The 25,019-nt window shown below is 44.1% G+C and overlaps 1 protein-coding gene across 3 annotated transcripts in view; it reads right to left on the reverse strand.

Annotated features, from left to right (window-relative positions):
• The window catches only part of LYST (lysosomal trafficking regulator), a 94,944-nt gene extending 89,264 nt beyond the window's left edge, over positions 1-5,680 (reverse strand). For all 3 annotated transcript variants that reach the window (XM_071739027.1, XM_071739026.1, XM_071739028.1), the window contains exons 1-2: positions 5,557-5,680; positions 1,628-1,745 (exon numbers count right to left, since the gene is read on the reverse strand). The gene's annotated coding sequence lies outside the window, so the exon portion shown is untranslated. The remainder of the gene's footprint in view (positions 1-1,627; positions 1,746-5,556) is intronic.
• Between the last annotated feature and the right edge of the window lie 19,339 nt (positions 5,681-25,019).

The following is a 25,019-nucleotide window of genomic DNA, read 5'->3' on the forward strand; positions in this document are numbered from 1 at the left end:
GAAGATAATTTCATCATTAACTGTACTAAAACCAAATATGCTTGCTATCATGGGACCCAGCCAAAACACACTGAAGAAGAGGATATCAGGTTTCTACAATACCACCACAATGTTAGAGACAAGGTTTTTTAGGAAACAGGAACATGAGGATCTGTTCCAGACCCTATCTGAAGGGCTGAGGACAATGACTGCAAGAAACACATGGTACTAGAGAACAGAACTGACAAAAAACACAGCACTCACAACCACACAAGTATATGCAGACCACATTGCCACTACCTGAATATCATTTTAAACAGGTGTACCACTGAAAACTGTGATCTGGAGAACCATTAAAATATTTATGTAATTTATAATATTGTAAATTTTGATTGCACTAATACTCAGAGGAATAGAAGAGGCAAAAAAAGTCAAACATTTTCATTAAGTGCTCTTACTGAAGGGATAGGAATGAGTAAAGGTTATTCCTGAAACTGAAAGCTTCTCTAACTACAGTTAGAGGATTAAAACTAGAAAGTGCTTAGGATAAATGTTGGCATTGTGTCTGAATACCCACTAAGAGCAGTTAAATAAGAGGAGAAGGTCAATGATCAGAGTTTAAAAAGGTCATTAATGGGCAAAAGACCAATTTTGCTTCTGAGACCTCTAAAACTAGACAGCAAAGCTAGGAATTTCTATTAGTAAGTAGATACTGGTAAGACAGCAGGTAGCAATTCTGAAGGTGGTATTAAAAAAATAATATAATTTACCTAAACATCCAAGAGCTTCACATACTACTTCACATACACATAGCTACTCCTTCTAAGCTCAGTCTGCCAGCTTCTTAAAGTGCAAACCTTTGGTTGTTACAGGGAAGCAGACTATATTTCTTCCAACTTTTATGGCAAAGAGCTTTTTGCTCCAGCTGTGCTAACTTTTCTTGCACTGAACTGGCCTCAGAACACCCAGTCAACAACTGAGAGAACTACAAGCAAAAGGACTCCACTAACATCTCACTTTACATAGTTTTTCCTGTGGGCAAAGAAGGCATAAACGTGAGGATTAGCAGAGATTGTTCAGTGCTTGCTCAACCACTCAGACACAGCCTAGCAGGCACTAATCTCCCACAATCTTTTGCAAACCACCATTCATTACTTCTGCCCTCCACTTCCCACCTTTCAAATTATCCAGAAGAGGAAGACAGATTTCACATGTAAGCAAGAGCAATTCCCACGGTACTTCAACAAGCTCAAAAAGACAAACAGGAGTCACAGGGCAAGCCTCAGATGACTGCAGTGAGCAACACAAGCTCAGAAGTGTAGAAGAAAACCCCGTCAGTGCTTACCCACTGTGTGGCCACTGCAAAATCCCACCCACAAGAACAGCAGCCCTTGAGTAGTGAGGATAAGAAAAAAATTAGAGAAGCAGAAGACTGGATGCCTTGCTCTTCTGTAACACTCCAAACCCACAAAACACTTGAGCTACAGAAGATAAAAGAAGATAAAGAATGCAGCTGCGACTCAAAAAAAAAAAACCAACCAACCTAGTGGAACTTGAGAAATATCCAAAACAATGTAAGTTTCAGCACTTATGGGTGCCAAGATACAGCATACCAAGACTTTGCTACACTGATCATTGTATTACATACCTGTTCCTTCTTCAATATACATATGCTAATGGATTTTGTGTTTAATTTTGTTCCATCTTGCTCTCACACTCAGCATCAGATTTGAGATGTATCTTCACACAGAGCACAGTGTGGCTACCTAAAAAAAAAAAAAAATAATTTAAGAAAAAACAACACACTAGCAAGACTTACACTTCTCCTCTAATACTACCAAAAATCTGAATTTTCAGAAAACTGGGATTTTCAGCAGACCCCAGGCTGCAAACATGAACCATAAAAAGCCAGTAGCTCACAGCAAGAAAAATCAAGACTGTACACAGCATCTTTTTCACCTTCCCCTTTACACATTCCAGTATCTCTTCTCTACAGTGTTTTATCTGCAGGCAAGACACTCCCATGCACTAATTTCAAAAAAGTCCTGAAAGATACATTGAAATGCAAGACCTGAATCTAAATAGAGGAAAAGAAAATCTGGACCCAGTATATCCCATGCTGCTTTATCAGCTCTTCTCAAGTGATCCTGAGAGCTGCAGCAGACACTCTTGAGGAGCAGCTATGGTATTGTTAAATCAGACAGCTCAGCCCACCTGACAGCTCCTAGCGAGCAAGAAGGAGTTCCTGTTCCTTCCCAGCAACTCTTGCCTTCCTCTTCCTCCAGCACTGCACTCATCCAATTCCTTTGCAATGCAACTCACCCCCACAGGTCTGCAGAAAAGTAGTTTTTTCCAGGGGGAGTTTGTTGTGGCATTGCCATGCTGAGAGATCACGCAGTTGTTACTGACAGCAAAGGGAAGAGGGAAGGAGGGAGATTTTCCTCCCCTCCACAGTAACCAGCTGCTCAATCAGCTAAGCCAGCTCAGAGAAATCAGTCCAGGTGACAGAAGAGAAATAGCAATGGATCTTCTACCTGATCTGGTCCCAGTTTAAAACCAGGTGTTCAGTGCTATCACAGCAGCTGACAGCTCTGAAGACACCACTTCAATTACTTTATGCAACCTAAAGGCCTATGAACTTTCATCAAGCAATAATTTGACAGAACATTCTCACCTCTGAACTGGAAGAGAAAGAAAGTCCTAAAATAATCCCACGCATATATACACAGAACCATCCCTCCACTGCACACTGAAATCCTTTTCCAACATTATAATCCAATTTTCCAACAAAGATCACAAAAAATACGACCTTCAAGTTGAATCAACAACATGAAGTAATGACATTTCAGGCAAGGGCTATGAGAATTCTTCACTAAGGAAGCCTGACAACTCCTTAAAAAGGAATAAAATAGGTATTAGTGAGGTCTTGTTAATCACAGTTGCTCACTCCAAAGAACTTAAATTCCCCCACAGAGGACAAGCAAGCATGTTCTGGAAGCAAGTGCTTCCTGGTGTGACAGAATCCTCTTACAAAATAATCATTTCACCCGATGTTCCCTCTGTGCCCTTCTGCCCACAAAAGGCAAGCATCAAAACCAATTTTGCTTCAGAACTCCTCTATATGTGATGTTATCTTAAAGAGAGACCACCATCACAACAGCAAAAATCTTCAAACAGGAATGAAATTAGATCCCTGCACAAACTGCAAGGCTGTACAAATGTATATTAATACAGGATGCACCATGGTCTATTAAAGAAATCACAAATTCAGAACTGAGAGCTTTCTGAAGTGTTGGTTCATATTACACACTATTTGCTTATGCTCTTTGAGCTTAACTGTAAGGAGAACTATAGAAAAGGAGCAACTTCTAAGTGTTAAGAATGCAGTTTCTCTTTTCTAATGTTTACATATCAGGTGTCTTACTTTCCAGCAGATCCTATGCTATTTTTTCAAGGTGCTTACAGTCTCTCTTCTTAATGTCTTAAATTGCACTGAAAACTGATGCAGAGGCACATGAAAAGCCTACAAAGGACTAAGAAAAAGGGGGAAGCAAAAGTAGTATTTAAGAAGAATCTTAGTTAGATGGTTACTAATCTAGCAGAAAAACTTCACGCAATGAATTAAACATCTTCAGTGGAAAGTGTCTTTAAGTAAGGTAAAAAAAAATAATGGGGAAGGAGAGGGAAAGCAGGAAGGGAGCGACATTTAAAAAGCTCCCCTTAAGAAATCTACAGTCTTACAAATCAAGGAATGAGTGACTTTGAGGTCTCATTTACTATTACTTTTGGTTTTAGAAGATTCTCAGATCTCTTGTAAGATTCTCTGTCCAAAGCACACTGAGGAAGAAGGCAGACTAAGATTAAAATACCCTAGGAAAAGTTGATTTATTTTTTCTTATCTGAGAATGCCTTCATGCATTATTACATTTTTGTTTCACTCTATTTTAAACATCTACCAGAAACTCTCAGAGCTACCGAATTACAGATTTTCTAAGATATCCAAGAGGATATTTTCTTCTTCGCCCTGTTGGTCTGAAGGCCTACAGTAACAGTAAAAGGCAAAAAAGAAACTCAGAAGTATTTTCCTACCTCCTTATCAAGCTCTAACCCTGTTACAACAGAAGCTCCATGCAGGCATGGTATCTCGTCCAAGCAAATTTAGATCATTCCTCCAGGACTCAGTTGTTTCAGACATCTCTTTTCTACTGCTTTCCATAGGATTACAATATACATGACTAAAACAGATCTCCCTGCTGGTTTTCCTCCCAAAGGCTATCCCAGCTCCTCATAATCAACAGTATAATTCTGCTAGTGACAAGCTTGTATCACTAACTCCATGTATCTTTAGATCTTTATATTCGAGTCTTTCTAGAGCCTTACATCTGAGTTTTACTGATTAACGTGGCACTGTAAGTAAAATGGAAAAAGTAATCTCCCATTCCAAATTTTTCTCTAGACAGTTCCCATTTGCTACCACATTTAGATGCTATTCCAACTTCTAACATGCAGCCATCAGAGCCACTTTATGAATTTCTTCAATTGCTCTCCTGTCTGTTACAAAATATGTTGGATTCTCATTGCCAGCAATGCACCTGCTTCCCCTCTCACTGCAGGGGTAGGTAAAAGGCTCCCCTTCTGTTTGTGACTTTGGGGATATCAGATAATGTCCAATTCTTAGATATGATTTCTTTTTTTTTCATCAGAAGAGTAACCTCACACACTCTCCACATGCCCAGAGAATATCTCAGTGCTTCTCTGTGCGCTCCTTTTAGCAGACTTTAAAAAAAAAAAACCCAAACACCACCCAGGTGCTGAAGTGCCGCGGCCGCTGTATTCCACGGCCCCCCACGTTACCGCCTTCCCGTGAACTGCCCACATTTGCTTTTCTCCGGTTGTTATCTCCCGTCTCCAACAAACGCCTGGATGCTGACAGCGGGGTTTTGTGCTCCGGTTGTGCCCAAGCACAGGGCAGAGCCCAACCCGCCCCGACGCGGTGCCGACAGCATCCCGGTCACAGCGGGAGGCACGGAGCCCAACCCCGCACACGCCGGGCTCTACATCGCCTTTGGGCTAAAGGCAGAGCCCACGGGTTTGGCAGAATCCCACAAACCGCCTCACACCAAGCACGGACACAGCTCCGACTCCGCTCCTGAGGAGCAAGAGGAGCCGCAGCACCCACACACAGCCCCCTACACCCACCCACCCTCCCGCCGCGGCCGGGCCTCTCCCCCCGGCCGGCCTCGGGGCGGGCAGAGCCCCGCCTGTGCCTCTGGCAGCCGCTTCTTCCGCCTCCCGCAGCCTCCGCCGCGGCCGCCCGCCTGCCCTGGGCCACCGGCAGCGATCTCCGCGCATCTTCCCGCGCCGAGGCGGCAGGCGCCGGCTGACAGCCCTGCCCGCCCCACGCACCGAGGCTCCCGGCGACGGCCTCGGCCCGCGGCTGAGCGTCCCTCTGCCGAGACCAGAGCGGGGCCTGTGCTCGCCGAGCTCTGCCTGCCCGCCTTCCCTCCCTGGCCTGCCCGGCACCGCCAGCCTGGCCTCCCACTAACCCGAAGGCGGCGGTGTCCACCCCTCCCTTACCCGCTCCTCGCTCCGCCAGAGCCGCCGCTCCTCACCGCCCTCTCCGCTCTTATCCCGCTGACAGCGTCCCGGCAGCCCATGGCGGGAGGGCCCGGCCTTGCTCGGCCCGGCCCCGCCGCGCCGCCCGCCCCCGTCGGCCTGGCAACCCGGGGCCCGCCCCGCCTCCCGCCCCACCTGACTCCTCCGCTGCTGCCGGCAGTGGCTCGGACGGCGGCTGAGCGGGCTCGGGGCGGGCGTGTGGGCCGGGCTTGGGGGTGCCTCAGCGGGATGGGGGGTGTGGACCGGGCCCGGGGATTCCTCCGTGGGATGGCGGCGGCGGGAAGGCGCTGCTGGAGTCCCCGCGCTGTGCCTGGGTTCCGCGGCTCCGCTTGCCGCTTGGGTCGGGTCGGGTCGGTTCGTGCCGTGGCTCCCTGCCTGCTCCTCCCGCTGCCGATCCCGCTGGTGCTTCCAAGGAAAGGCTGAGCCGCTTGAGGCCACCGCCTCCCCCTCAGCTTTGACGTCAAGATGTAAAAGGTTCTGCAGAGGGTGTCACGTAGCGGTACCCGGCAGGCAGGTTGGCGTCAGTGCCAGCACAGGCGGAATCCGTCTCCCGAACCGAGCCGAACCGGGATGCGTTACCCACTTGGGGGGGAAAGGCCCCGGGTTCGAGGGGATTTGTCGTGGCACCTGCCCTGAGCTCATTCTCGGAGCGGATCCACGGCCTCGGCGCTGGGCTGAGGTGGCTGGAAGGAAGGATGGCGCGGAGCGCTGCCCCTCAGCTCCCTGTTAGAGCTGGTTCACAGGTGCAAATAAATCCAGGATGTATCCTGATCCTCTGTCGCTGCTCTCACCCTCTCTGGGAATTCACCTCGTGCAGCCAGGGCACTTGCTGATTTTTGGGAAGTGGCAGCACTACGTGCCAGGCCATGTGAACAAGCACATCATCATGCTTTGTGTTCTCAGCAGGTGCTAGGTTTGGCATAACCTTCCCGATTCTTGAAATCAGGGAAAGGCACACGGGCTGTGCAAGTGCCCTGACCTCAGTGTATCTTTCTCACACCTCCCCCTGGTCCTTGGCCTCTGCCACGTTTCATGGTGGGGCTTTGCTTCAGTTTTCCAACCATCACCCCAGGGCCTGCTGGCTACCTCGGTGGCATACTGGGCTTGTAAAACTTAAGCCAGGCTGCCTGCAAGGATTACATGGATGGATGGAGCCAGATCTTGGGAATCCTTCAGACAGCAAGATCCCAGGACCCAACTGCCAAAGTCAGTTTAGATACACACGAGGTAACAGCAGTTAAGTCTTGCAAGAGTCAACTTCAACCTGCCTGGATATTCCCTGTGTACATCCTGCTTCTTGTACTCTATTTATGGCTGTGTTTTTTATTTTTCCCCTTGGCACCTGCTTTGGCTGCTGTTCATGCTGGATCTCCCTTTACCAGCAGGAAGGAATCTGTCTCTTTCAGAAGGGCACAGAGCTAAATGGACCTTTGGTCCCAGACAGGAGAGCAACTTCACAGCAAGGCTTAGACCCCAGGACAGTGCCTTTCTTGGGAAGTTAGGCACCTAGATAACACCTCTGCACATGAAAATGTCTTAAATACCTGAAAAAAATGTCCTAGACAAGTGACACTGGTATTTCACTAAAACCAGAAAGGTCAAGGAGCCCAACATTCTGCTCTGCTGCTCAGTGAAGTTCCGCAGCACAGCCACAGAGCTGCAGGCACAGAATCATAGCAGCATTAAGGTTGGAAAAGACCTCTAAGATCATCAAGTCCAGCCTTCAACACCAGCAGCCTCAACTGTTACCTCCATGCGTTTTTTTAATACCTCCATGGGAGTGGAGATACCCCATGCCCCCAGCTGGGTGCCCACCCCTGGGAAGATCATAGCTCAGACAGACAAGTGGCCTCCAAGGACACACAGCTCCCTTCAGTGGATACAGGGAAAAATTAGGGATTTTGGAAAGCCTTGATGTCCTGCACTTTAGATGGAAGTTGGCTGCTAATTCCAGCAGACTAAACCCTACTTTTAAGCCAGTTTATTTTAAACTCATGGAGAATGTGGCAGGGTTTTGTCTGGCCTGTCCTGGTCTGCACTTACTGGAGTGGAAAGTGAGCCAAGATTCCCACCCTACCCCTGGGCTCAGGAAGCTTTTGCTCTGCAGCAATGTTCGTGTGAAGCTGCTACACTTTCTGCAGCTGAGAAGAAAGAGAAATCTCTTACTTCTGAACCAGAGCTTCCTGTTTACCAAAAAAGAAGAGATAACAGAATTTTATCTTCCTTTCAGATCTTCCAGCTGCTGAAAGATGACTGTATGTATGCATCCCTCCTTGGTGATGACCAAAGCAGGAACACAGAGGTTTCTACTGGCATCTCCCATTAAATTCCTGCCTGCCAATAACTCCAAGGCTCTTTGCTGATACCTCTGCTGCTTCCTAGTTTTCTCCAGCAGCAGATGTAGAGCAGAGCCAACGCAGTGCTTGGCATTGCTGAAATTAAGAGTTTTTGGATGGAAATTGTTCACCACATATGAACATCTAAGTGAATTTTTGAAAAGCATCTGTTAAAATCTTTGGAAGAGAAGTTAGCTGTAGCTTAAATTGAAATGCACTGGAGTAGTTGTCATGTGTGTGCTAAAGAAAAGGTTACAAACTGTTTGGACTAAAAAAAAAATCTTGAGAAAGGTGAATGGGTGCAATTAAAAATTTTATCAGAACAGTATTGTTCCTCTCTCTTGAATGACTCAAAGTATAACCTCCTACCTGACACACATTTTCTTTAATTATAGTAATTAAAGCTCCTGCTACAGATATAACAGTGTATCTGTTGTTCAGTTTTAATCTGAGTTTCTCAGTAAAGTACTTTATATCCTGCATTCATGTACATCAATATAAATTTGCAGCAGCTCAGTCAAAGTGAGTAGAATGACACCAGCCCATGGCAGAATAATTTTAAATCAAGTCTGGTTCTTTGTGTTAATATTGGTTCATGGAAAACTCCCTCTAATGCTACAAACAGTGCCTGAATCTTACTTGAATCTATAAAGCTTTTCAGCAGAACCCTTCCTGAATTTCTGTCATTCTTTCTCTTCTGCAAGCATGCAAGAGGCAGTAAGATGGAAATCAAGCAAAAAACAAGGATATGAGTAGTATTTCCCTCGTGTTCTACAAGTCCACAGCACTGAGACCTGCATAAGTCACCTCAGTACTAAAATTCTGCAATATGTGGTACTAAAGTTCACAGACAGTAGATTCAGATCAGTGGTTCAAAAGTTTTAGGGGTCAACGGGCCACTGTCCATTCCCAGAACTTCTTAAGTACCCACCATACATTTTTCATAAGGCACCATCCTACTCTCAGCAACAAATTTTCAGATGAAGGCATTACAAAGATAACATAAAGCCCAGATTTTGTGGGCCATTTCTTCAGTCTCATTCCCTCTCTCTGCTTTCAAATGATTATTTGCCTGTCTAGGAAAAATTTATCTATATTTTAATGGTATAATAAAGCCAGTAGTAAAAGCCATGGAGTAATACATATAATATGTGAGCTCTCTTAAATCCACAATCTTAAATCAGAGAGGTTTGTGGAAAGGACAACTTTTGTCAGCTGAGAGAAGTATTTCAGCAGGGAATGAATAATGGTCTGTTTTCCCAAGGAGCACATTACTCCAGTCTTTTCTTATGCTACTGGAAAAAATCTGAAAAATCTCATCCCTTTTCTACAGTAAATAATCTTGCAAAGGATGTGTTCTTGATTTGAGTCAGTTTGAGAGGTGAAACTGATATGAAATCTCAAGAAAGGCATCTCAGTTTTCATATCTCCTTGTTAGGTCCATTTTTGTCTCTAGCTGGATCTGTTACCCATGCAAAAATACTTGACCTTTTTATCTTCCTAACCCACTGAAAAAAGCATATCTGCAGTTCACAGTAACAAATACTTTATCTTTTCCCAGTAAATACTATGAAATTTGCTAACTCACCGAAATTTTTAAAAAATTTCTTATTTTTGCTCTTTCATAGGAAGACTCCTATTAGATTTTCATTTTTGCCACTTGCACACCATTTTGGAATTTTTGCCCTGCTCTCTTTAAAATATTAAATTAAGATGGGACTAAAAAGTCCAATGGGTGGCATTAGGGTGGGTTGTATTTAAAAAGAGAAAGCAAACCCACAATTAGGTAATTCACAAAAGCATGAGGGGGCTGCTGCAAAATGACCTTGTTGCCCTATGCATGTTTTTGTCATACCTTGCTGAGCCATTTATACCCCAATAATTTGTGAGGATAACAATCTCTTTTTTAAAAGAGCAAATCATCTGGGTGGTAGACCTGGGAACTGCAGGTCCAAACAGCATCACTGTGTGGTGGGTAGATAGGAGCTTCTAATTGTGTGGATAAAAAGCTTCCACGTTGATTTTTTCACCCTGTTCCTCCCACTCCTTTCCTCATTGCCAAGACAACAAACTCACTTTACTCTTTTGCCTGGACACAGTGAAAGAATCTGATGCCACTCATTATTCTTAGGACAGCCAACTTTTCCTCATTGATGTTTTCTTTGACAGGGGGACACTTTGTGGTTTTATTTCTATTTTAACCATTTCATTTTCATGCTGTTCCATTCATGTCTTTAAAAATGGCCAGACTGGGGCAGACCAAAAAGCCATTGAGCCCAGCATCTCCTGAGTTGCCTGCAGGGAGATATATGAGCAGGACAAGGGCATGGTGACATTTAGTACCTGTCCCAGCTCACAGCAGTCTGCAGCTCAGTGACATTCTGGGACAGATGTGCTATCCTCCTGGTTTATGGACTTGCATTAATTTTTTTTCCATTGACGTGGCCGGTCTGAGCCTACATAAGCCTTTGGCAGCCACCAAGTTCCAAAGTTCAGTTACCCAGCTAGCTAGAAAGTACCTCTTTTTGTTTGTTTTGGACCTTTTACCTGTCCATTTCTCTTGGTTTCCTCTAGTTCTTCTGCTCTGTGAAACAAGGTATAGTTACTCCCTACCCCCTCTCTCTGCCACTCAGTTTCTGGACTCATTGTCAAATCTCCCCTCTGCTCTTTTTTTCCCATCTGAAGTCCCAAATTATTTAATAGTTTTCTGTGTTGCTTCAGTTGTTTCTTACCCTTTGTTGAACCTTTTGTTGGTCCTTTTTAGCAGGAGAGAATTTGAGCTGCAGACAATATCCAAGATGTGACTCACCATGGATTTCCTGACGCTTTGCTTCTGTTTTCCTCTCTGCTCTTTTCTTAATAATCCCTGGTGTTATACTCACTTTCCTCCTCCACCACTGGGCTGACAACTTTGTAAAACTCTGTGTTGTAATTCAGGAACCTTTTCTAAGAGAGAGGATGAGGAGAAGATTCAGCACTGTGCTCTCTGCATACAGTTAGGATTTATTTGACTGGGCTGCATTGCTTTGCTCTATTAACACTGATTTTTGTCTGCCATTTTAAACCCAATACCTTGAAATCCTGACTTTCCTTTTTGCTGCCTAGAGTAATTTACCATCAGGAAGCTTTTACCTCAAACTACACTTCTTTTTCTAGATAACTTCTATGTCAAACACCACAAGCCCAGGGGGGGATATCTGAGAATTCACTGGTTATCCTCTCTTCTCCCTCCTCCCACAAGATTCTAATAGGGCAGAGAGAGATACCTTTTTCTACAAAAGATATATATTTTTTTCTGTATACCAATATAAGACCAATATATACCAATATAAGGTATATTGGGTTTTTTTCTATATTGTTTTTTCCTCATTATGTTACCTACATTTGTTCATGTTACTTACATTACATACTATGCTTTCTATAATTTTTTTTCAATATTTCTGCAGTACTTTATGATAAGTCCCAGTCAGATAACAGAATACAAACGTAAAGAATTTGTTGTGATAATCTGTCTGGTTTGGTTTTGGTGTTTTTTTTTAAAGTCTGAGCTTTCTAAATTTCATGAGCACTAGAAAGATTCACAAAACCACAAAAAAAAAGTGTATACCACTTTATACAGACTAGGGGGGTTTGTTTGTTTGTTTTTTAAAGGAAAATAAGCTAGACTAAAAATGCAAAGCTGTTAATCACCACCCTGTGAATAAATTATGAGGTAAACAATAATTTTCTGGCAAACTGACCATGATTTTTTAATAAATATATTAACTCCACATAACAGCAAGCAAACCAACCTGTTTAAAACATTTCTGTTCCTGCCTGGGACTTTTGTTTCATTTCTCTATGTGATTTCTGATTGGGAATCAGTTTTGTTTCCAGTCCAGCCATGAATTTCTTAGCAAAATATCTTTGCTGGAAAAGGAAAAGTAATTCAGCAAAGGTAAATGTCCTCTGTTGGCAAACAATTTTCTTCTCTTCAGAGCACTGAATGGCTCCATCTTCAGAAGCAGTAACCCACCTCCATGCATGGAATGCCAAGGAGCATTTGGAGTGTTCCTCAGCTGCCAGTAAAGCAGACATGGAGCAATCATGGAGCTGCTCAAATATTCCTCTGGTCCTGGGGGTCTTGTAGCTGCTGATGCCTCCAAGCAGGAGGTACCGGGCTGGGCTCAGGGACAGGTGAGGGTCTGGTTCAGAACCTGTCACAGTGTTCTTGGGAGCTGATGTCAGCATGGCAAATAGGATGTTTCCTTAGAGCTGCTCTGATGGGGGAAAAACTGCTCCCCCCCTACCCAGAAGCTCTGGAGAATGGGTACTTAGAGGCATTTGGCTCCCTGTTGGTACCTATAACAGCTTCAGCTCTGGCACAGTGGGGGGATATGACAAGAATGATGTTGCTGAGCAAGTGAAAGGGTGCAAGAGAGCCAGCCTGGATGCTAAGCAGGATGCCTGCTTTGGAATAAACTCAGCACATGAAGTAGTCACTGTAACAACACTCAGCTTTTTTGCTTTTCTGGGGTTTTTTAGGTGGTCCTGTCTCCAGATCAGCATTCCTGGACAGGCAGTAGCTCTGAAGACATAACAAAGCACTCTCTGTTTCAGATGCTGTCATTTCCACACAACCATCAGGAGTCTGTACCTTCTTGATGCTGTTACATCAGCTCCCTATATGTTTATCCTACTATGTTTTCTGTTCTTTCTCCACGTATCTAGAGCATTGCTCCAAGCCACCTATTTAATGCCCTAATGTAGTATTCAGAAAGATAAAATATCAGGGACACAAGGCAAGGAAGGGACCCAGTTTTGCAGTTTTATGTAACTTGGTAGAACTCTGTAGTTATTTAGTTGCATTGAATAATTCAGTGGGGAGGCTTCCTGAAACCAAACAGCCTCTTTGTTCTCTGTGAAAGGTGATGCATGCTCAGAGGGCTTCAGACATCTATCCAGCAACCAGAACAGACTTTCTTACAAACACAAGCATTTATACATCCAGACACAAGCTCCCAGAACCCCAGCTGGGCGCACTGCCAGCCCTTCTCATTTTCATACTATAAGGCCAGACCCTGTTCACAGGTTTGTCAGCATTACTCTGCTGCTTTCAGCAGCATCACCCTGGAGTCACACTCGTGCAGATGGGTTTTCTTAAATATTCAGTGTTTCCCCAGCCCAGCACATGCCAGCCTAGACCTTCACCCCCACCTGGCCAGAAGTGCTTCCCTGCCTCCTGGCCTGACATGGAAGCTGATGCACAAATACCAAACCACAAATGTCAGTCCCCAGTTCTGATCAGTCCCCAGACAAGTGTCAAAACACCCTGATGCCAAACGTGGAGTCCCTTAGGATTCCCACCACTGATCTGCAGACTTCACCAGAAACCTCCCTGAAATTCTGCATCCCAGGAAAATGCCCCATCTACCTTCTCTCAGGCTAATTCTCTTCCACCTCCTCCCACAAGGAACCTGATTACCACCACTCCACAGTGAGGGAATGACCCTCTTTGGGCACCTTCCTTTCTCTCATCTATCTTCCCCATTTCCATGCAGCTTATGAAATTAAGCATCATCCTTAGAATAAAAACTGTTAAAAAAAACACCCTGTAGAGCATACCTGGTTTCCTCAGAGAGTTGAAACTAAAAAGCAAGGGGTTAGTGACACAGAATTACGTGGGCATCCTCCTTCTGGGGACTCCTCTGCTAGCATTTGACACAGACCCAATCAGAGGGAGGCTTCTGCATCTGCACAAATTGCTGCAGTGGAGTTTCTGTCAGGCTGCTGGATGAAATCACAGCTTCTTTGCTGATATGCTCTGGCTCCTTTTCAGCTTCACACAAGCAGCCTGTCCTGCAGAGGTTTGGAATTTAGAGGTTGCTTTGGTTTTTTGTTTTATTTTCTTCTTGTTTGCTACTGTGTCTGCAGTGCTGCTGAAGGAAAAAAAAAAAAAAGATAAAAAAGAAAGAGAAAGAAACATAAAAAGAAACTCAAAACTCATGCAAGCTTTTCTTTTCAGTGGTGCAGGAGGACAAGTAAAAAATGCAGACAGCTAAAAAGATTGTGCTAAGTGGTGCAAGAAGCTAAAAGCTTTCCAATATGCCACCCTATTGTGTTTGTTTGAGTGCTGTATATATGCATATAAAAATGGGAACAGTTCAGCCTGAAGGCCATGTGCATGAACTGAGACTACTGTGTGAAGAACTCAAACCCCTGTCCTGTTCTGCCAACAGAACTCCCAATGAGCAAATCTGAGCTGATTTTCAAAATTAAGTTTCTGCTCTCCTGTTGGTGTTCCATCTCTAGGCACAACAATAAAAAAAGAGAAGGGTGATCAAACCATTCTATTCAAGATCTGTTCATACATCTGTGAGTCTGCAATTTTAGATGTCTCCTGACTTCATCCACAAGGACAGCAAGGCCAGGATCCTCCTATTCTAGTCACAAGAAAGAAATTAAATTTGTTCTAAAATACCAAATTAGTTGCTATAAATATGAGTGATCCCTACTGTCTCTTACAGCTAACACTGGTGTGCTGGTTTCTGGAGCCACAAACTCTTTAAGACAGTGATCTTTGCTCAGTGAAGGTAGCAGCAGCAGCCTGGTGCCAAAAACACAGCTAGAACTGAGCAGTCACTAATTCTCAGAACAGTTCTCTGAGCACTGAGCTGAGCTGTCAATGTACTATTTGTGTTTCTCTGAAGAACTGATGTTTTAGACTGCTCCTCTGAGCTTCCCTGCTACATATCACCATGCCAGCTTACTTATTAGTCTCAATATACTGAATTACCTTCGTAGCTTCTCCAGTCTGTACAATAGGGTCTTGAGATTTGCCTCAAATATTTGTTGGGCAAGTTTGTTATTTGCTCTCTCTGTAGTCACAGCTACACCTTAAGGCACAGTTTCACTAAGCACAGGTGATGGAAAGGGAGTGCTTGTGCTTCTCTGACCTTGCAGTCTGCTGGATCAGCCAACTGACCCGACTGAAAATCAATCTGCTATTTTTCTAGGGCAAGTTTTCAACCAGATCATCTTGCTGACCTGTTTGATGGCATAGTCACAAGTACTGTGCCAACACAAGGGAGGAGGAGGATGCAAATCTGCAAGATGAAGGGGAGCACCATCCATTTGCATTTCAGGCTGCATATCAGTTCCAAAGCCTCACCATGAGGTTAAAATTTACCCTCCTGAACAGCACCTGAGCAAGGCAAGTGCTGGCTAAGCACAGCTGTAGTGAGTCTGCATTTATAGTTAGCAGACCTGTACCACCTTAACCTCAAATTCATAGTTGTCTGACAGGTAACTCACACCATCTCTGTGCAAGGAGCAGCTTGTCTGAAGGAAGAAGATAAAGATCACCACCAGTGCAATGCTGCTGAAAACATGTAATCACTATTTAATTTGAATTCTCAATTTTGGCAGACTCTTGGAAAGTCTCCAAACGTAAAAGTTGTTCCTGATCTTATACCAAGGGGAAGCTGCTTCTCAATTTCCAGGAGAGAAAACCTGGCACAGAAGGCTGTGAAATACTACAGTGAAATTTTCTGTCTGTCACAGAAACCTAAAATAATTTCTGTGTTGGAGCTGTAGTATCTCCACTTCATAAAATGACCAGAAAAAATCTGTTTGTACATCTGCCTGGGTGTTTATAAAAATTTTGATGGCTCTTCAGTGTTTTGCTTGGAAGTTAGACATCTGCAGTAGGCAGATGAGGCATGACATTTGTCTCATCTAACTTCTACCCCCCAGTAATAAGACACAAAATCTAAAACAAAATTCTTATACGGTCAGCAGGGAGAGAGAGGAATCTCCAGAAGACAAAACAGTCCCTGCCACCACAGCTCTGCTGTATATGTGGGGTGAACTGTCTCCTGAAAATGCCCCTCTCCCTCTCTTTCCACTGATGATAGAAGAAGCCAACGCAACTGCCTTAAACTGAAGAAGAAAAAGAACTGGGCTCACTGAAGGACTGATGTGAACCAAAGAAAATGCAGATTCATGAGGATGAAATGGGCAGTGAGGATTAACTAGAGCTGTGTGCATCAGGTGCTTTCTAAGCTATGCACAGGTCTGTTAGAAACTTGCCCAAGTCAATTTTCTTCTGACTTCTTGAGCTATTGTTTGCCTATGGAATGGGACCCAACCACAGGGTTGGAGGTCTGGGATGGGTGTTCTTAGGCCACCAGAAAGCCCAAGGACTTGTTCAGTTGTACCTGGGTGGGAAAGAGGAGTCTCCTCTCTCAGGTAGGTGACTATTGTGGGTGGAGGACCCACTTAGTGCAACCACCTAGTGTAGGTCCAACAGTCTGCAGCACCCAGAAGTCTGGAAAGAGTAAGAGCATCAGGCTTTCTCATCTCTCTGCATGCTGTACAAAGTCAGTTGGTCACTTGCTGATTCAAATCCAGGGAGGACACAAGTGTTACCACGAGTACAATTTTAAACAGACACTTTTGCTCAGACCAGATTTACAGTATGTGTAATTTGGGAACAGAAAAGCCTCAATGCTGCAGGCACTCAGCACTGAACAGCACCATTTCCATGTCCTCCATGTGTCAGGAGCAATGGAGCCTGGGGGATGGAAATGGCTTTCTGCAGGCAGAGAAAGTTTGTTGTTATGCCATTTCCAAGCCCTCTGCTTACTTCTGTTACTGGAAGTGACTTACATTTGGTTCTAAATCTATTTCTATTGATTGGCACTTAGTAAGTGGTTGCATGGCTTAATATAATGATCATAGCTCACTCTTTTTGCTGTTCCTGATGAGCAGGAGACTGTTCTTTCTTTTTTTAGTTGCAGGATGTTGTTAGCTCAGCTTAGCACTTTGCATCCTTCACAGCCCAAGGGTATTTGGTACTTTATTTTTGGGTCTTTTACACTATCAACAAACAGGAAAAAAATATGAGCATATTAGTCATTTTGAATGAAGCTATAACTATCTACCAAAACACTAATGAGGTACAAAATATCACGCAGGTCACCAGTTTTTATTGCACGAGATATTTTGTTGTCTATCATTATGACAGAAAATGCTTGGTTTTCCCCCAGGTATGTTAATTATACTTATTTTACACTGTTTGTAAGCCTATGCTTTGACTAAAGTTGATATCTTATCAAAGGAGCCCATTAAATATTGTCTTTAAGTGCATTCATGGCAAATATTACATTATATATATATTATATATATATATGCATATATATATATATTACAGACATATATATATATTCAGACAGATTATAATTGACAGATTGCTGGATTGTTCCTGTTCTGCTTTCCTGACAATGGAATTACACTTTTTTAGTGGTTATATCTCTAAATAACTTTTATCTAGCTCATGCACTCCAGCTTCTTTCCAGAGGAAAACTTGGTATCAGATGTCAGTTATTGGCTACAGAAATTTATTCAGCCATTTTCGTCATCGCCTTCTACTGATTTTCACCCTGGTAAGAGATTTAGTTGAAAACACAAGTAGAATTACACATGGTTACACAAGCAGTCAAAAATAATTCCCATCAATGTTTGCTGTATATGTTCAGTCAGATGCTCAGCTAGATGGTAACAATAGCTCCAGTGTAGTTCAGTGGAAAGAGAATATATGGACTGTTATTGTATGCAGTGTGCCCAGTCATGTGTTGTTCATGTCCTAGCCCTTTCCACAATAGCTCTCTAATGTCTGCATTGCTGCAGCTCAGTGCAAGACATGGTCCTCCAGAATTTGTAGGGGAAAAGGACCAAGCAGATGGTTTAAGGTCCTGATGAAGTTTCCCGGGGAGCTCACCTACCTGCATACCCCAGGTGTGCTCCTTTGCCTCCAAATGCTGCAGCAGTGGCCTCTGCAGGTCTCCTGGCCACAAGCCACTGTCTGAGTGATCCTGCCAAGGGGAAAAGAGAAGCTTCCAGGTGCTCCTCTGCTCCTTTTCAAACTGGCAGAGCTGTGGTGAAGGACTGTCAAGCTCCTGATGGGGACACGGATACACTCATTCCCCCATCCAGCAGTCCTGTGGTTGCTATTCTTAATTTTGGAGCTCCAGAATATCAGGTGATGGTCAGAGTCTGGATCTACAGGAGGTTGCAAAGATCTGTTTCAGTTCATGGAGCTGTCCCCTTAAACTGCTGCTTGAAGGTGTCTGATGACAGCATCATGACCTTCAGGAGACATCTTTGAGCCTCTGGCTCTCTGTACACAGTTCTGGCATGTCCTGAAATCAACTTGGTTATCTCTCAAGGATTCTTAGCCATCAGGAAATAAAAGCTGAACATTCACCATCATCTCTGTTCTAAGACTTTCAACTGATGGTGGCACAGGGGGACTGAATGGCACAGTCTAAGTACTCCATCCTCTCCCACTCTGTAACAGGGACCCTGTTCAGAAACTTGGAAGAAGCTCCTGCTTTAAGTAGCTGGGTCTGGTGTCCAAGTCACCATGACTATAGACAGAATTGCTATGAACACCCTGGAGACAGAAGGAAGACTCTTGCATCTGGAATAGTGTGCATAAACAAGGTCAGTTTTGCTTGTTCTGGTGCTGACATGCCAGGTCAGTTCCTGAAAATGTATTTTCAGAGACTTTGCACTCCTATATATATGCCAGAGCATTCAGCTACTTTAACACATCCTGCTCATACTGAGCACCCTCAGAAAATCACATTCTAACACTATGGCTGCTACAAGTGTCACCCCAATATCACAGATGCTGTGCCTGCCAGTGATAGCTTAGGCCCTTTAAGAAAACTCGATGTCTGTTTCTGCTAACATTAAATCTCTGAGAGATGGGTGAGGAAGATGACAAAAGTTAGAAGACAATACTAATGTAGGCAGCTGATTCTGGTCTAGCTGCAACACACGACAGTTTTTAGTCATCTTTCAAAGGATGCTAATCTTTATCTTGGTAAACAAAACCACAATCACAGGATACACAAATGACTCATCCTGGAGGGCTCTGCTTCTACAGCACCAATGTGATGCTCCACCTAAAACACATAAATGCAGAATGTCATTTAAGGGTCAGGAAAGACTGGGGGTGGTATCCTTGGCTTTATGCTCCACTGCTCACACAGCAACCTCCTTCCCAACCCTGTGTACAGGGCAACAGCTCCTATATTCTGCTCATAAGAGAAACTACTGACTGTAAGAGAAACAGAGTGCAACTCACAGATGGAGGCTGTCATTTCAATGAAATGGCCAGAAATGAAGCATGCATATTCAGGGAGATATCCCTTTTGAAAGCAAATGCTAAAAAAAGTGCTCTCCCTTGGCTTCATCCTGACCTAAATTAAAAGAAAACAGCAAGCCACATGCTTAATTTAAATATTTAAGTACTTTCCAATGAAAGACAGACATTTTTGGTTCATTTCATTCTGTTTTGTTTGCTGCATTTTATTTAAAAAAATGGGAGGAAGGATGGTCTTGTGATTACAGTTGCAGGCTACAAGTCAGGAGATCAATGTTCAAGCTTTTCAAAACTTTCCTCAGTCTGATTGCCCTAGGAAAGAGTCAGTGACGTGCTTGCTTACCATGCAGGATTGTAAGAACTTCTAAGATGCTAAAAAATGCTTTTAAGGTCTCCCTCCTCAATGTCAAGTCTTTAATGTGGCAAGCCCCTTGATTCCATGAGCGAAGTTTTTCACAGAGCAACAAACTGGGTCTAAAAAGTCAGGCCTATGGCACAGAAATGAAAGGCAGAGATGTTAGGCACTCAAGGGAAAGGGAAAGCCTGTTGCTCTTTGGCTGGGCCACAGGTGTTCCAGGAGATTTACTTGGTGGAAATGTCACAAGTGATTCCAAAATTGATGTCAGAGGTGATGAGGCCACGTTATGATCAATGGTAGGGAAGAGTAGTGCATATGCAGCACCTATCCAGAAGCCTTTTGGAGAGAGCATGGTGTAATGTTATTGCCTGTTATTAATCTGATCAGTCAAGCCAACACCTGCTATGTGTTTCCAAACACCTTTCCCTTGGGAATGTGGCTTGCTGTCCTTTTCCCTGGACATTATCTATTTTGAAGAAGGCTGAATTGGGGTTAGTGCTCTAACTTCACTGTGTGCCCTTGCCATCCAAGGTTTTCCTGCCATCCCAGGCATTCAAAGAAACATCCACTGCCATGCAAGATCCCTGCTTGTCCATCCCTGCCTGGTCTCCTGCTGGAGGCTCAGTCAGTCTGCACTGTTATCAAACAGCATCTTCACTAAAAAGGTGGCTCTGGTGCTTAAAGCTTAACTACAGCTGATAGGAAATAAGAAGTCACTGCACACTGTTCTGCACACAAAAAACATTTAAAATTAGGGGCCCAACATTCTGGGTTTTTTTCCCTCCTGTCTCTAATATTCCTCCATTGTTGGCCAAATGGTTCTTTGAATAGATCTTTGAATTTCAACAGAGCTGCAAAACTTCAGGAGCAATTTTGATACAAAAACTGCTGGATTTAAAATCTGGTGATTGGATCAAATTTTGAGTAACCAGATCCAGTTACATTTCCAGCAGAAAATTTGGTGAAATTAATACTCAGGATGCATCTAAATCAATGTAGCTGCTTGTCTTGCAAGTGAGCTTGCAGGAAGCATTCAGTGGCATATTGATTGACACACTGCTCACTTAAGAGATGCCTTTTTTAGGTCATGGCCATGTAAATACAAAAATGCCAGTTCCCAAATATATTACAGGCTGAGCTCTTCCACAGCAATGTGATATAGGAACACCATATAGTTTTACTCCTGCAATCTACCAACATTTACACTGGAATATTACAGGTGTGGTATGAATAAATGCCCTTCCTTAAATCAGTTTGCAGTGTTTGGAGGAAGGGGAGATCTTGCTGCATTCCTTGGGGAATTATATGCCCTGTCCTATGACGTTCACCACTTTTGAGGGAGGTTTGCAAGGAGAGAAACACACACAGTAAGCTGAAGTAGAAAGGGCTGCTGCTTATAAAAACACTGCCAGTCAGGAAGGAGAGAGCCCTGAGAGTGAATTCTGGCAGCCTCAAGCTGTTGGAAACTTCTGAGAGGGCAGGCTGTGGCAGGAAATAAAAAAGCACATTGAATAAATCACTTGATGCTCTGATTAAGAAGCATGGGACTGTGTATCATGTGATAGTTAAAGCCCAAAGCTCCAGCCTTGAAGATATTATTTGGTACACAAGCAGTCTGAATGGGCAGATGGTATTCATGAGCAGGATTACTATTTCTAGTAAAACAGGTCAAACCAAGTCACTGAGAAATGGAATTAAAATTTAAAGATCATTATCTCTGAAGGTGTATGATATTTTAAAGGAGCTAATGAATCAGGCTCATTATAATTGCATCATTTTAAACAACAAAACCATTCTGTGGAATGGGAAAAAGCTTGGCCTTTTTTTCCTTTCTGTCAGTTACCTATACACAAAATTTCCAGCATGAAATTTCCCTCTGAATAAGAATGGATCAAGTGACTGGTACTGACCAAAATACTCGTTTTCCTAAACTACTCAAGAAGGCCACAGACTGAGTGATACTTCTTTGTGAGTAAAAGCAAATGCTACAAACAAAGCTTGGCTCACTTGCAGCAATTTCTGCCTTTCTGAGCAGCACCCAGCCTCACTTTCCCATGGCATTTCTGTAAGCAGAAATGGGTGACTGTAAACACCTGGATGGGTGACTGCTCTGAGCTGCAGTCTACTCTGCAGCAGAGGGTAGGAGGAGCTGCTTTTGCAAACACAGGTTCCAGCAGTCCCTCAGAAAACCCTCATCTCCCCACACTGAGGGGGGAAGTGATGGTGACCCCAGGACAACAGCAAGAGCCAGGCAGCTGCTCAGAGGGACAGGATGCTGCAAAGTCCCTGCAAAGGACTGGAAGGTGCCTGGAAGGTGCTTTGGAAAGGGTCTCGAGGGAGGAGCTTCCTTTTGCCTTTTCTGTCTGAGCATCAGTCCTCTGGGGCCATTTCTTACAGACCCATCCCCAGCATTTTCCTTTGCTCTAAGACCTCCAGCCCTCAGCATATTAGCAGAATTTCAGGAATACAGGCATCTTAGTTATTTAATAATCAGGAAAACAGAATCTTGGCTCATTTTAACTGATGCCAAATACCTGTCTCCCTGGGTGAATGGGACCTTCACACTCATTGCCACTTCACACTTGGCAGAGTCTCCAAATCTCCTCAAATCTGACACCAGGCTCCCACGGCAAGTCTGGGAAGTTTTGCCTGAGCCCACACTTTGCTCTAGAAGCCCACAGATGGCTGATGAAGCTGCAGCCAGGACTGACACACAGCACTGGATGGTGAGAGGCAGAGCTGGACCCACAGCTTGTTGGAAAAGGCACTGCTGGTCCCTGTCTCCCAGTGCTGCTCCAGCAGGATGGGCCAGCCAGGGCTGTTGAAGGAGGCAGCTCCCTCACCTCAGGCAGGGGAGGAGGCAGCAGGAAACAGTCTCACAAGCTGACGTGGAAAGAGGACAACAGCCTGGGATGGCTCTGCTTGCTTGTGAGAAACAGAGTGGCTCTTCCCTGCTCCTCCCATGCCCCTTCTGCATCACCAGTCCTAGGAATGTGAGGAAATTACACCTGGCACTGCCACTGTAAAGTCTTGGGCAAGAACTCCTTGAAGATTCTCACCATCAGACACCTCCTGTCTGTGCCATGATTTCACCTGTGCCTTCAGAGACAGCATCTGCAGCAGGGATAAAACTGTCCCGTTACATCCAGGTGGGAGGGAGGGCAGTGCTGTCCCTGGGCTGGGGATGGGCTGGTTAAGCAGCACCAAGGGGGCTGAGATTGCTTTGGGATGTTTGTGTGGTGGGCACCACAAAAGCTCTCAGAAAGGCAGTCTTTGCTCTAAGGGGACTGCACTGCAGATAGGTTCAGTGGTCAAAGGAAGGCATGAGGAGAAAACAGACCACAACAATTAGCACAGTTTTATCAAGGGGAGGAAAAGAAATGCAGTGGGATACAAAGGCTACAAAGGTAAATTATGGATAAAGGACAAGTGGAAGAACAGGCACTGAAGCTGGGTGGAAGTGAAGGAACTGGGAGGAAGAGATGGTGAAGAGTTTGGCTTGACAGCCATTCTGCAGAGGAGGTAACCAGGAACATGACCCAGTCAGAGCACAATGTCATCCAATTTTGCCTCCCTGATTCTGCTTAAATGAATTCCCTGCATCAGTGAGCTCTGCCTCTGGTGCCAGAGAAACAGAGGCTGGTATGTGCAGAGCAGATGCTGAGCAGCATGACCCTGAAGAGAAAGATTGTGCTAGATCAATATCACACAGATCTCTGTGCCAGAAAGTGCAAACCAAACAACTACGTATTTTGGCTGATTGCTAGAGATGAAACGTACAACCTTGGTTCCCAAAGTGGGAGTAATAATCCATTCTGTGGTTATATTTTTATTCCAAGCCTCAGACTCTTCTGCAACTAATTAAAATGTGCTTTGTGGTTCTTCTACCCTGTGCCCACATATGAATTTAATATTGGTGATTGTAACACTTGTGAGAAACACAACATCACAGCTTTTGGAAAGGAAAGCCTGGCATTGAACCACAAGACACAAGCAGGGCTGTCAGTGTGCCACATTTGGCTATGGGGGCCACAGAGGATGGGGGCAGAGGTGCTGCAAGGGGTTTGCCTCTCAGGCACCTGGTGCTGCTTCTCTGTGCCAAACCTTGCAGCAAATGTGTCAATTCCTTGCAGCTCTGGTGGCACCTCTGCATTGGCCAATGGCCACCCTTTTAAAGTTTTAGCTAAAGAACATTTATTGATTTTTTTTATCTCTTGTGTCTTCCTTTTTTTTAAAAAAAAATTTTTTTATTATTATTATTTTTTTAATAGGCTGGAAAGCAGTGTCTGGAGAGCGTTGAGCTAGCAAAGGGAAACCAGTGACATTCCTCTCTGGCTCATGGAAACCCCAAAGCTTGCCAATTTGTTGGCAAATATGCAAAGAACTGGATCTAAGCACCCTCATTTGAAGTTGTAAACAGGATTTAAATGCTGCTTTGGCCTTGTGACTTCTCTTTTGACTTCTACTATCCATAATTCATTACTTGTTGCATGTGACTCCTTGGTTAAATCATATGCATTATTTCTGCTATGCACTTGCCTGCTAGTGAGCTTATCTAAAAATGGTCTGTGAAAAAAAAACAACCCTGAAATGTGAGTAAAAAGAAATACCTTTTAAAAACATTGCTAGAAAATAAAGAGAAAACAGAAGTAAGGTAAGTGCACAAAGGTGACTCCTGGGTGGGTAAAAGATTTGGAAATAGTTCCTTTCTTATTTAATTCACATCTTGTCAAGCTATGCCAATTCACCCAGAGAGAGACCAGGCACAAGAGAGGCAAAGGTTATGTCTGGTACAGATAAACCTCTCTTTTATCACGTTATGTGGTCAGTTTCTGAGCTGTAATTTGAACTGTGGATCAAGTAAATGTAACAAAGACACAAAGCATTAGTCAGACTTCAGTAGGCACAGGGCCTGAGATTCAGTTTCCAAACTTTCCAGTTTGTAGCAAGCATCAGATATCATAAGCCTCACATCTATTCTTTTAAAAGGACTCAGCTGTCTGAAAGGAACATAAGAACACCAGTGAGCAGCAGCAGCATGCAGGTAATGAGGTTTGCTTGTTCTTTTTTGCCTCCTTCCTCCATTTATCAGATTTTATTGTAAACTCTAGCTTGTCACTCCACAAGCACCTTTATTTGATAGCCTCCAGCAAAGAAACAGCATGTGATGGTTTTGCCCCAGCCATTCAGGATGATAAAATGTTGTTTGGGCTTTGCAGACCATATGCCCACTGCCCAGGTTCACCTTCATTTGGGCTGGGGTGCCAGCACCACATCTTCCTGCTGGAGTGATTCAGAGAGGCCTTAGAATAAATAAGCACCAGGCTCCACTCAGCAAGATGGCCAACATGCAAATGCAAGATAAATAAATGACAAATTGGTACAGCTTCAGCTTGCAGAGTGTCAAGTAACTCTTGGAAAGTGTTTAGCAGATAATTTCCATGGAAGCAGAGAGATTTCAGCATGGCCAGAGTTTCTCCTTCACTTTGTAACACTGAGCCTTGGAGAAGGAGTGAGGAGCTGTGGGAGCTGTCTGTGTGATAGCCACATGCAAGGTAAACTTGACTCTGGCAGTGAC

This window comes from Heliangelus exortis, chromosome 3 (assembly GCF_036169615.1).
Source record: "Heliangelus exortis chromosome 3, bHelExo1.hap1, whole genome shotgun sequence".
NCBI classification, from domain to species: Eukaryota; Metazoa; Chordata; class Aves; order Apodiformes; family Trochilidae; genus Heliangelus; species Heliangelus exortis.